Source organism: Suncus etruscus, chromosome 4, assembly GCF_024139225.1.
Source record: "Suncus etruscus isolate mSunEtr1 chromosome 4, mSunEtr1.pri.cur, whole genome shotgun sequence".
In the NCBI taxonomy this organism is placed as follows: domain Eukaryota; kingdom Metazoa; phylum Chordata; class Mammalia; order Eulipotyphla; family Soricidae; genus Suncus; species Suncus etruscus.
The window spans coordinates 102,291,362-102,301,709 of NC_064851.1; the positions used below are offsets into that span (position 1 = coordinate 102,291,362).

Consider the following 10,348-nt stretch of genomic DNA (forward strand, 5'->3'; position numbering starts at 1 on the left):
AAGTGATAAGTATGGTACCCCTCAGGAATAATAGTGCAAGCCAGGATCTAAAAGAGAAAAAGGGGGTCCAAAGTGATAACACAGTGGTATGGCTTTTGCTTTGTATGCGGAGGGACCTCAGTTCGATGATCCCCAGAGTCCCATATGGTTCCCCAAGCCAGGAGCAATTTCTGAGCTCATATTCAGGAATAACCCGAGTGTCACTGGGTGTGCCCCCCACCAAAAAAGAAAACAGAAAAAAGACAGAAGAAATGGTCTGCTATGAAGTGAGACTGGGGTGGTGAAAACAAGAGGGAAACTGAGGACATTGGTGGTGGGAAATGTGCCCTAGTGAAGAGATGCGTGTTGAAATATTTGTATGACTGAAACTCAATCATCAACAATGTTCTAATTCTGCATTTCACAGTGCTTCAATTAAAAACTATAATGTATCCAAAATATATAAAAGAAAGAAGCTGAGAGACTGGCTTAACCCCGAGATCCGCTTCTGGGCATCTGGTCTCAGGAGACCTAGTGGCCTTGAGGCCAAAGAACCTTACAAACATGACTTGCACTTTTTCCTTCTTCCCCATCTCTCAGCCAAAGCCCAATTCCGCCCATCTTTACCAGCATGGGTCATGACCCCAGACCTATCACCCAGGAGCCCAGATCTGGTACTTGGGCTGGCACTGATAATTGGGGGTCATCACCCTCAAATTGAACTGAGCTATAGGACTGGTTTTTACACACAGGATAGTCCATCCAGATCCCCTATCCCAGGGCCTTCTCTCCTATACTTCCTCTGACATTTAAGCACCACTTAGATGTTTCTCTCACCAAAGATTATTCCATCTCAGAGGAATGTTCGAAGACTTGCTGTTTGTTAACTTTGGGGCCAAACCTGCAGTGCGCAGGCCTTACTCCAGGCTCTGTGCTCAGGGGTCACTTCCAGAGATGCTGGGGGACTAGCTGCAGTACCAGGAGTTGAATCTCAGTCAGCTGAGCCTTAACCTCTGTCCTCTTGTTCATACCAGAAGACATCTAACTCCTCGTGACATTCTAAGGTCCCACCTTTGTGACATCACAATCTCCTGAGTCTTAAATTCCAACTTCTTTGGGGAACACCAGCCCTATTGCGTTCCCTGCTACCTCAAAACAAAAAATAGGTTGTCACATACTGAAGCGGCTTCTGGCTAATCCGCCTGTGGCCTCATTGTCAATGCCCCTCTGGCTTGCCAGGACTAAGTGTCACAAGCCAGTACCCACACTGATGGGCTGCTCACCAACGTAACAGCCCTTATAGACAATATAAACCAAGAGTCCTCAAACTGTTTATACAAGGGCCAGTTCACTGTCACTCAGACCATTGGAGGGCTGGACTACAGTTTAAAAATAAAGTAGAAATAAATTTCTTTTTTTTTTTTTTGGTTTTTGGGGCCACACCCGGTAACGCTCAGGGGTTACTCCTGGCTATGCGCTCAGAAGTCGCTCCTGGCTTGGGGGACCATATGGGACGCCGGGGGATCGAACCGCGGTCCGTCTCCTAGGCTAGCGCAGGTAAGGCAGGCACCTTACCTCCAGCGCCACCGCCCGGCCCCAGTAGAAATAAATTTCTATGCACATTGCACATATCTTATTTTGAGGCAAAAAAATCAAAACAAAATAAATACAATATTTAAAACTAAGAACAGTGCTTTCTTTGACAGCACCTATACTAAAATTGGAACAATACAGAGAAGATTAGCTTGGCTACAGCGCAAGTATGACACGCAAATTTATGAAGCATTTCATATTTTTGGCTGAAAGCAAGTGAGGATAAGAGGTCTCAATATTGGGGCCAAGAGATAGCACAGTGGTAGGGTATTTGCCTTGCATGCAGCCAACCCAGAATGAATGTAGGTTCAATTCCTGGCATCCCATATGGTCCCCCAGCCTGCCAGGAAGGATTTTTAGGCATAGAGCCAGGAGAAACCCCTAAGCATTTCCAGGTATGACCCAAAAACCAAAAAAAAAGAAAAGAAAAGAAAAAGAAAAGAAAAAGAAAAGAAAAGAAAAGAAAAGAAAAGAAAAGAAAAGAAAAGAAAAGAAAGATATGTCAATAAATCTCAGGACCTAAAATTTAAAAAATAATAATAAAATGAGGGGCCAGAACAATAACACAGGGGTAGGGTGTTTGCCTTACACACAGCAGATCCAGAATGGACAGTGATTCAAATCCTGGCATCCCATATGGTTCACCAAACCATGAGCAATTTCTGAGTGCATAGCCAGGAATAACCCCTGAGCATCACCAGGTGTGGCCCATTGCCAGTATTTCCCTGGGATCTATGGGCCTGCTTTTGGCAGGCCATAGTTTGAGGACCCCTTCCCGAGACTGAGAAGAGACTGAGAGGAAGAGATGGAAGACTGAAGACAGAGAGAAGAAGGGAGTCAGAGAATGCGACACACATCACATACATGCACAATGTGGGCTGGAACAAATAGGTAGCTAAGGGGCTGGAGCAGTAGCTCAAGCCATAGGGCATTTACCTTGCAAGCGGCTAAACTAGAATAAACCATGGTTCGATCCCCCAGAGTCCCATATGGTCCCCCAAGCCAGAAACAATTTCTGAGCACATAGCCAGGAGTAACTCCTGAGTGTCACCGGGTGAGGCCCAAAAAAAATAAATAAATAAAACAATAACAAAAAAAAAAAAAAAGCAGCTAAACAGGATAAGCAACTGCAGCAAAAACACCCAGCTGCCCAATAAGTGTCGTCGATGGGCCACATGTGTCCACAGGCTGTCTCCTGTCTCCCTATCACAGGGTCACCCAAACTGTTCAGCAGCCACTTTGGGAAGTGATGCCCTGTGTCCACCCAGAGATACACTCACTCCTCAGGAAGGGACCTGCATTCAGGAGGCAGCAGCAAGAAACTCAGGGCACAGACACTGGAAGGGACAGGCCTTGCCCCCTCTCTCCAAGGGCAGGCTGGTAGCTGTGGAGTTTTAGCATGGATGGGGTGTGGGCCTTGCTGTCCAGCATCTTGGGCACATCAATAACTTACCTTGGGAAGGGGAAGACTTTTACATCAAGGGCAGCGCATGCAGCTCATGCAGAACCTGAGCTTAGTGGCTAGGAACTGCCATGGCCCAAGCCCAGAGATCAGGGGGCAGGCCCAGAGGCAGAAGCCACCAGCGGCAGCCATATCAGTCACATGCGGTCCAGGGTCCCAGACACACGATGATGCCACCCCATCCTCTCTTCCACTCATGGCTCCCTCCCCATCAGGATGCTTCCTTCCTGGGATCTGCCTGTGCTCCCAACCCTACATCTGCACCCCTGGAGACAGGACACTCATGTGGAGACCCAGGCAGGAGGCAAACAGGAAGGTGATAAGCCAGTAGGGAAATGGATGTGGAGCCGCAGCAGGCCAGGTCCGGGGCGGCAGCTGTTTGATCCTTCAACCCAAAGTGAAGCCGCTCAGGATCAAGACATGCAGGTCCCTCTTCCTAATTCTTATGCAACCCAGGAAGGTCCCTGTCTTCCCTGCTGTCCTTGGGCCATGGCCCAGCCTCCTGCCTCGGATCCCAGTATGTCCCTAGGTTCCTATCAGTGCTCCCCAAAACCTGCAGCCAGAGCAGCAAATGGCATATCCTGAGGGGTCTAGTCAGACCTGGCTATGCTCAGGGGTCTGTGCTCAGAGGTCACTTCTGGCTGTGTGTTTAGGGGTCACTCCTGGCTCTGTGCTCAAGACTCACTCCTGATCCAGAGCGGTGGCTCAGCGGTAAAGCATTTGCCTTGCAAGAGGCTGATCTAGGACAGGCCGCGGTTTGATCCTCAGGCATCCCATATAGTCCCCCAAGCCAGGAATGATTTCTGAACACATAGCCAGGAGAAACCCCTGAGCATCACCTGGTGTGGCCCAAAAACCAATAACAACAAAAACAAAAACAAAAGACTCACTCCTGGCTCTGTGCTCAGGGATCACACCTAATATTGCACTCAGAGGTCATTCCTGATTCTGTGCTCAGGTTTCATTCCTGGTTCTGTGTTCAAAACTGACTCCTGACTCAGGGCTCAATCCTGGCTTTGTGCTTAGGACATTCTCCTGACTCTGTGCTTAGAATTCCTTCTTGGTGGGATTCAAAGGGCCAAAAATGGTGCTGGGGACCAACCCCAGAGTGGCTGTGCTATACACTGCCTCTCTGTCTCTCTACCTCTGTCTCTGTGTCTCTGTCTGTCTCTCTGTCTCTGTCTCTCTGTCTATCTCTGTCTCTGTGTCTGTCTCTCTTTCTCTCTCTCCCCACCCTTTTCATAGTTGTTTCTTCTGTACCACGAGCTCAGCTTCAACCATTAGAGCTGGGGAGACTGTGGAGGTATTACCTGGTATGAGAGTGGGTATACCAGAATAAAATCAGGGCCTTACATGCCAGGACTCTGCTCTAATTCTTAAGCTATGTCCCTGGTCCCCTTTTCACCTTATGCCAACACCCCTCCCCATTCCAGTAACTGCTTCATCCCAGGGGGGGGGCCACAGGCATTCCCCTACTATGTTTCTTCAGAGTGCGAATTCTCCCCAGCCAATGAATCCAGATGTTCTAGACAGGGAGCTAGAGACAGGGTTGAGGGGTCTGCTGGGGCTACATTCCTGGCCCTGCCTGCACCCAGATCTGGTCAACCCATCCTAGGCCAGACTGAATCTGGACACCCCCTCCCATCTCCAGCAGGCCTCAGACTGGCACCTGCCCCTGCTGCCCACTGCTTTAGCAGAAACCTGCCCAGCCTGACTGGTAGGCTGCGTCCCTCCTCCATAGGCCAGCCTTGACCTGCCTTTCCTGGAAATCCAATGGGACCCCCTACCAAGAACCTCCAAGTGATACCCAAGAAAAGCAGGACTGTCCTCTGCAGTGAAGACAAGAGTAACTTGGAAGCATTTTCCCAGATCCCCAAGGTTCCCAGTGAGACTCTGGGCACCTCAAGGACATCCCAAGTCTCTCCCTGGTCATGTCAAGGCCTTGCACACCCAGACTCAGCCACACTGACCAACTTGTGCTTTTGGGGCCAGGCTGGTGAGAGGTAGGCAGGAGTTTCCTTTCCTGTCACCCTGAGCAGAGAGAGCTTCCTTAGGCTGAAGCTCTGGTTCCAGTCTGGCTCTCTGGAGGCAGCAGAGGTCTGGGCCCCAGGCCAAACGGGCTCCTAGTGTCTGAGTTTGTCATGGGCCTGAGCATCTCCAGAACTTTGAAAACTGACCCATGTTGGAATTGTTTTCTGTCAAGGGTTCAGACTGGAGCTGGACTCAGGCCAACATAACTGGGGTCAGAGAAAGTGGCTTAACTCTGCCAACTTCTAATTAGGGGCTGGAGGTAGATGGCTTACAGGGGTTCCAGGGGTACAGGCTTGGCATATGGGCTCCTCAGTTGTTCCTATGCAACTCCTGATCCCCCAGTGCCACCTTGTATGGCCCTAAATCCAGAAAAAAATTCCCCAACCATCTTTTACCTGATGAGCTTTTCCTAGATGGTTTTGGCAGGCCTGACTGTGGAATAAGTGGATACAGGTATTGGGATGGAGGGGTCTCATGGCAAAAAGAGAGCAGGGGAAAGTTTGTCTGTTGCTCAACTGCAACATTGTCCTTGTACCCTTGGACATAGGTTTCCTTATTCTGGCGTTCCCCCTCTCCCAACTTCTCCAGCTTTCAGCAACAGGACAGAACCACCCTTCCTGGTGGTGCCTGAGTGTGACTCAAACCCAAGCAGGCAGTCAGTGGGCCAGAGATGAAGATAAAGACCAGGACAGGAATCCGACAACTGTGCTTCCAGGAAGGCTGAGTTAACCCTTTAATGGAGTCAATTAGGGAGATAACAGGCCCTCAGGACCTGCTCCCATTAGCTGATGACTCCCATTAGCTGCCAGCTCATGTGGTGACTGAGGGCCCACATCACCATCACTGGCATGACATGGATTCACCCGTACTGTGTCAGCCCCCCACTATGGGTACTGCCTGGGTAAATAGGTCAGGCCTGGCACTGGGCTATGTGGATATGGTGGCTCTTGGTGAGGTGCTCTCTCTACCCCTCATGGAATGGGACTGAGATCAGACACAGACACAGACACAGACACACACACTCTTGTCCAGGAGTGTCCCCTTGGATTCTAGCGTCTGGCCTTTTCATCAAGGCCCCTTGACCTATCTCAGATCCTGGTAGCCACAATGCTATTCACCAAGGGCCACAGCTGCCCTGGGCCTGCCTACACACTCAGGGCAGATGGTCCAAGCTCTGTCCTTCCTTCTAGGCCAGTTGGCTCTGCTCAGCTGCAGGCAGGCCTCTAGTCTCTGCATTTGGATGTGAGGAGAACTTTGAAAGGCTCAGGGCCACGTTTCATACTGTGCCCTAGTTACATAGTAGGACCTCGAAGCTGGGCTAGTGGCTTGATGAGAAACTGCAGGAGACCTAGGTCCCCTCCCTCCTGTTCCCACCTCCAAAATAAAACCAAGACAAAGCTACAGTGATCAACAGCCTTGTACACAGGGGAAACTGAGGCAGAACTGGGTCCTTGTGAGTGGCAAAGCCACCTGGGTTTAGCAACTTGGTTTGTCCTCCTGGGTTTAGCAACCCAGTGTTTGAGTTTTCAGGGCTTTGGAGTCCACCAGGGGTGGGTGGTGCCCTGAACCCTGAAAGCCCATGGTGATAACAGCTGTTCCTTCCAGCCCAGCTGCATTTGGGGACATTTCAGCCCACTCCTGCTCAGCTTCCCACTCCTGGAAAGCTCCAGACACTGGTTCCAACCCACAACAGGGCCCTTCCTTCTCTGGAAGCTGAAGAGACAGAGCTGGGGGCTCTGTCCAATTAGAGGCCCATCCACCCAGCACCCCAAAATACCTGCAGAGATATGGGAACCCTGAGATCCCAGAAGAAGCAGCACTGGAGTTCGAAAAGTCAGCACCTGCCACTTTCTCTTCCCACTTTCACGACTCAGACAAATATTTTTAGAAAATAAAACTGGGAATAGTAACAAGTGTGGGTTGTGACTTGTGGTCAGAGGGCTGCTGGGGAAGCAACAGGGCAGCCTGGGAAAGAGGCAATAGAGCCTTTGGCCTGAATAAGGACACAATGCCCCCACTTCTGGAAGGTTCTTGCAGTGTGAGGATGGGAGGAGAGATGCCTTCAAGTTTCCACTTATCCTGCCTAGTGTGGAAATTGTGACTACTTGACAGGTCATCCTGGTGGGCCCAGCCCCTTATCTGAGCCTTGCCACCCCTACATTCTCCTTTTCTTTTAGACCACACTCGGAGGTATTCAGGGGTTACTCCTGGCTCTGCAGTCAGAAATACTTTTGGGAGGTTCCGGGGACCCTATGGGGTGCCGGAGGTCAAATCCAGGTTAACCGAGTGCTATTTTCTGGCCCCTTCACTCTACAGTAGTCCCTCCTGTTGTCAGAAAATGACCTGCACCAACTTGTATTTCTTCTGAGTTTGGCTCAGGTGTTTGGGAACAAAGGAAGAGGAGAAATTCAAAACTAAATTCTTTTTAGGGTTTTTTTTTTTTTTTTTTTTTTTTTGGTTTTTGGGCCTCACCCGGTGATGCTCAGGAGTTTTCTCCTGGCTATGAGCTCAGAAATTGCTCATGGTTTGGGGGTCCATATGGGACACCGGGGGATTGAACCGTGGTCCATCCTAGGCTAACTCGGGCAAGACAGAAGAAGCCTTACCCCCTTGCGCCACTGCTCCGGCCCCAAAACTAAATTATTTAAGTCATCATTAGATGCACAGTAGCAAAGTTGTTTCTGATGGAGTTTCAGCCCTATAATGTCCAAAACCAACCAGAGCACATTTCCAGTCACCAATGTCCCCAGATTTTATACTGACCTCTCCAGGACTCAGTTCGGGGGCCACACTGGCAGGCCTCAGGAAATACTCTGGGCTTTACCCACGGCAATCACTCCAGGGTAGGTTACAGGACCTTCTGGGATGCCAGGGAGGAAACCCAGGTCAGCCCATTACAAAGCAAAAGTCCTACTTGCTGTCATATTCTTCAATCCCTGATTAGTCAGGATGCAGAACCTAGAATATGGAAGTGATGCCCCAACTTTCCAGTTTGATGTGGGTACTAATGTATCTAAATGGTCCAGAGCTCACTCCTTCCAGCTGCCCTGTGCTAGAGCTAAGTCGTCCCATCACCCACAGCACATGGGTCCCCACCCTGAGAAGTTCTCCCAGGCACTGGGCTCTTGCCCTGCAGAGTGTCTCCCTCCCTAGATCACAGTTACAGACACAACATTAATTATGCAATCCTCAGAGTCTTTCACAGACTTCCATTTCCACTGGATTTGGCCTTGGTGGTTTCTACAGTCATACTGGGAGCACTCGTGGGGAGGCGGGGGCTTACTCATGCCGGGACCAATAACTGGGTGGGAGGAATTGCACCTCTGCACTCACTGCATGGAGTGAGAACAAAGCAAGAGAACCCGTGCAGGGTTGGCAAGCATAAAGAAAGTGCCCTGCTGTGGATAAGACCCCTAGTCACTGTCTTCTTTCCTTCTCTCACTGACAATCCTTATATTGGATAGCTCAAAACATAAGAAATCAGAAAGTTCAAAAATGAGGTGTGAGGTGAATTTGTGACATTATTCAAAGAAGTGCAGAGAATGGGAAGGAAGAGAAGACTGCAAAAAAGTCCATGAGGAATTGGTGTGTCTAACATTAATCGGCAAGCTTCAGCCTTCTATGTTTCAAGCAGGTAATGGCGTGTGATTCTTGCTCCCAGTTCTGAGAGGCTTGATCCTGAGATTCTGAAGATGCAGGTGTGCTTAGGCAAATGTGATAGTCATGGGGCACCTTCCAGGTGAAGTGAATCTTTACTCACAATACCTCATACTGACTTTCAGTGATACTGATGAACTGTCACCCAGCCACACCTAGAATATCCCTCACATAAACAGTTTTCACCTCACATGAACAAGTGCTACAAAGGGATCAGTACATGAAGGTGGTTGGGATAATGATAACCATCCTTTCTCGTCCATAGTATCATTTTATCATGTGGCCATGCTTCTGTTTGTTTCCTGCTCAAGCAGCTGGAAAAGCCCAGCTCTTGTTCAGTTCTCCTTCTGCATGATTTAATCTATTCAACTCTACTCCAAATTTCTTTGTTTTGTATGTTTTGCTTTGCTTGCTTTGCTTTGCTTTGGGACCACACCTGAAGGTATCTGGAGGTTACTCTTGGCTCTGTGCTCTGAAATCACTCTTGGCAGGTTCGGGGACCATATGGGATTGGACCTGGGTCAGTGCCTGGTTGGCCATGTGCAAGAAAAATGCCCTACTTGCTGCGCTATTGCTCCAGCCCTCTACCTCTGTTTCTAATGAGAAACTCAGAACTCCTAGTTGTAGTTCACCAATGTGGCTTCCATACTGCAGTTTCGTCACAGACAAAATCAAATAAACTGTCTGATCAGAAAAGACCAGGAGGAGAGGGATGAACCCTGTGAGAGTCAAGCAAGCTCACTTGAACTCACTGGAGTGAGCAGAGAACAAACAAAGACAGGAAACTTTTGCCGGAAGAACATTCAGTGAAAGGCACCCCAGACTACATGCCCCACAGCGATGAGGGGAGCCCACACACATGGCATCCATGCGAAAATCCTGCAGCTCTGGCTCTCTCAGGTCAGACACCAAGAGAACTCATGCTGAAAGAAGAATAATACAGGAGTATTTCCAGGAGCTGTGCAAGGTCTGCAGATCTCCCTGAGACAAACAGTTGCCCCCTTCCCTCCAGTGTCAGTTGTGCCTGTCTCAGCAGGGAAAACTCTCCCTGTATGTTAAGCCTCACGGTTTGAGCCTGCATAGCTGAGCGAGTAGGTGTATGCAGGGTCGGGGAAAGGAAGGAACGAGCTGGAGGCACTCACGGCCTCATCTGGGTCATCAGTAGGTGGAGCAGGTGAAGTGAATGTAGCAACAAGGCTAGAGAACTCCTTCCAAGCCTAAGTTAAGGGCAGAAAAAGGAAGGCATGTGGATAGACTTCCCTGGGTTCCATGAGATGATTGATGGGGCCCCTCCCACATCCAGATCCAGGCTCCTCCCATGTTCCAGATCTCCTGGCACTATAAAGGGAGACCTCCATGAAGTGGGAGTTATTTGAGACTCCACCTGTGCCTTGCAAGCAGCGATTCTCAGAGGCCTCTGTGCAGCCTTTTGATCAGTCTCCATGGCCACACGAGAGGACACCCACAGTCTCCAGGAGAGTGAACTTTATGACCTGCATCTTAGGGGAAATAGAGTGGAGAGATGTTCAAATGGAAGTTTTGGAGGACAGGGGGAGGGGTATTTCTCACAGTGGAACACATATAACTGTATGTCAGGGATAGGGAGGAATAATTCAAAACTGATGC

At 49.6% G+C, this 10,348-nt stretch overlaps 1 non-coding gene across 1 annotated transcript; it reads left to right on the top strand.

Annotated features, from left to right (window-relative positions):
- The first annotated feature begins 1,669 nt into the window (after positions 1–1,669).
- On the top strand, positions 1,670–1,776 carry LOC126007425 (U6 spliceosomal RNA). Its single transcript, XR_007494998.1, has one exon. It is a non-coding gene; the product is annotated as a U6 spliceosomal RNA (small nuclear RNA).
- The last annotated feature ends 8,572 nt before the right edge of the window (positions 1,777–10,348 follow it).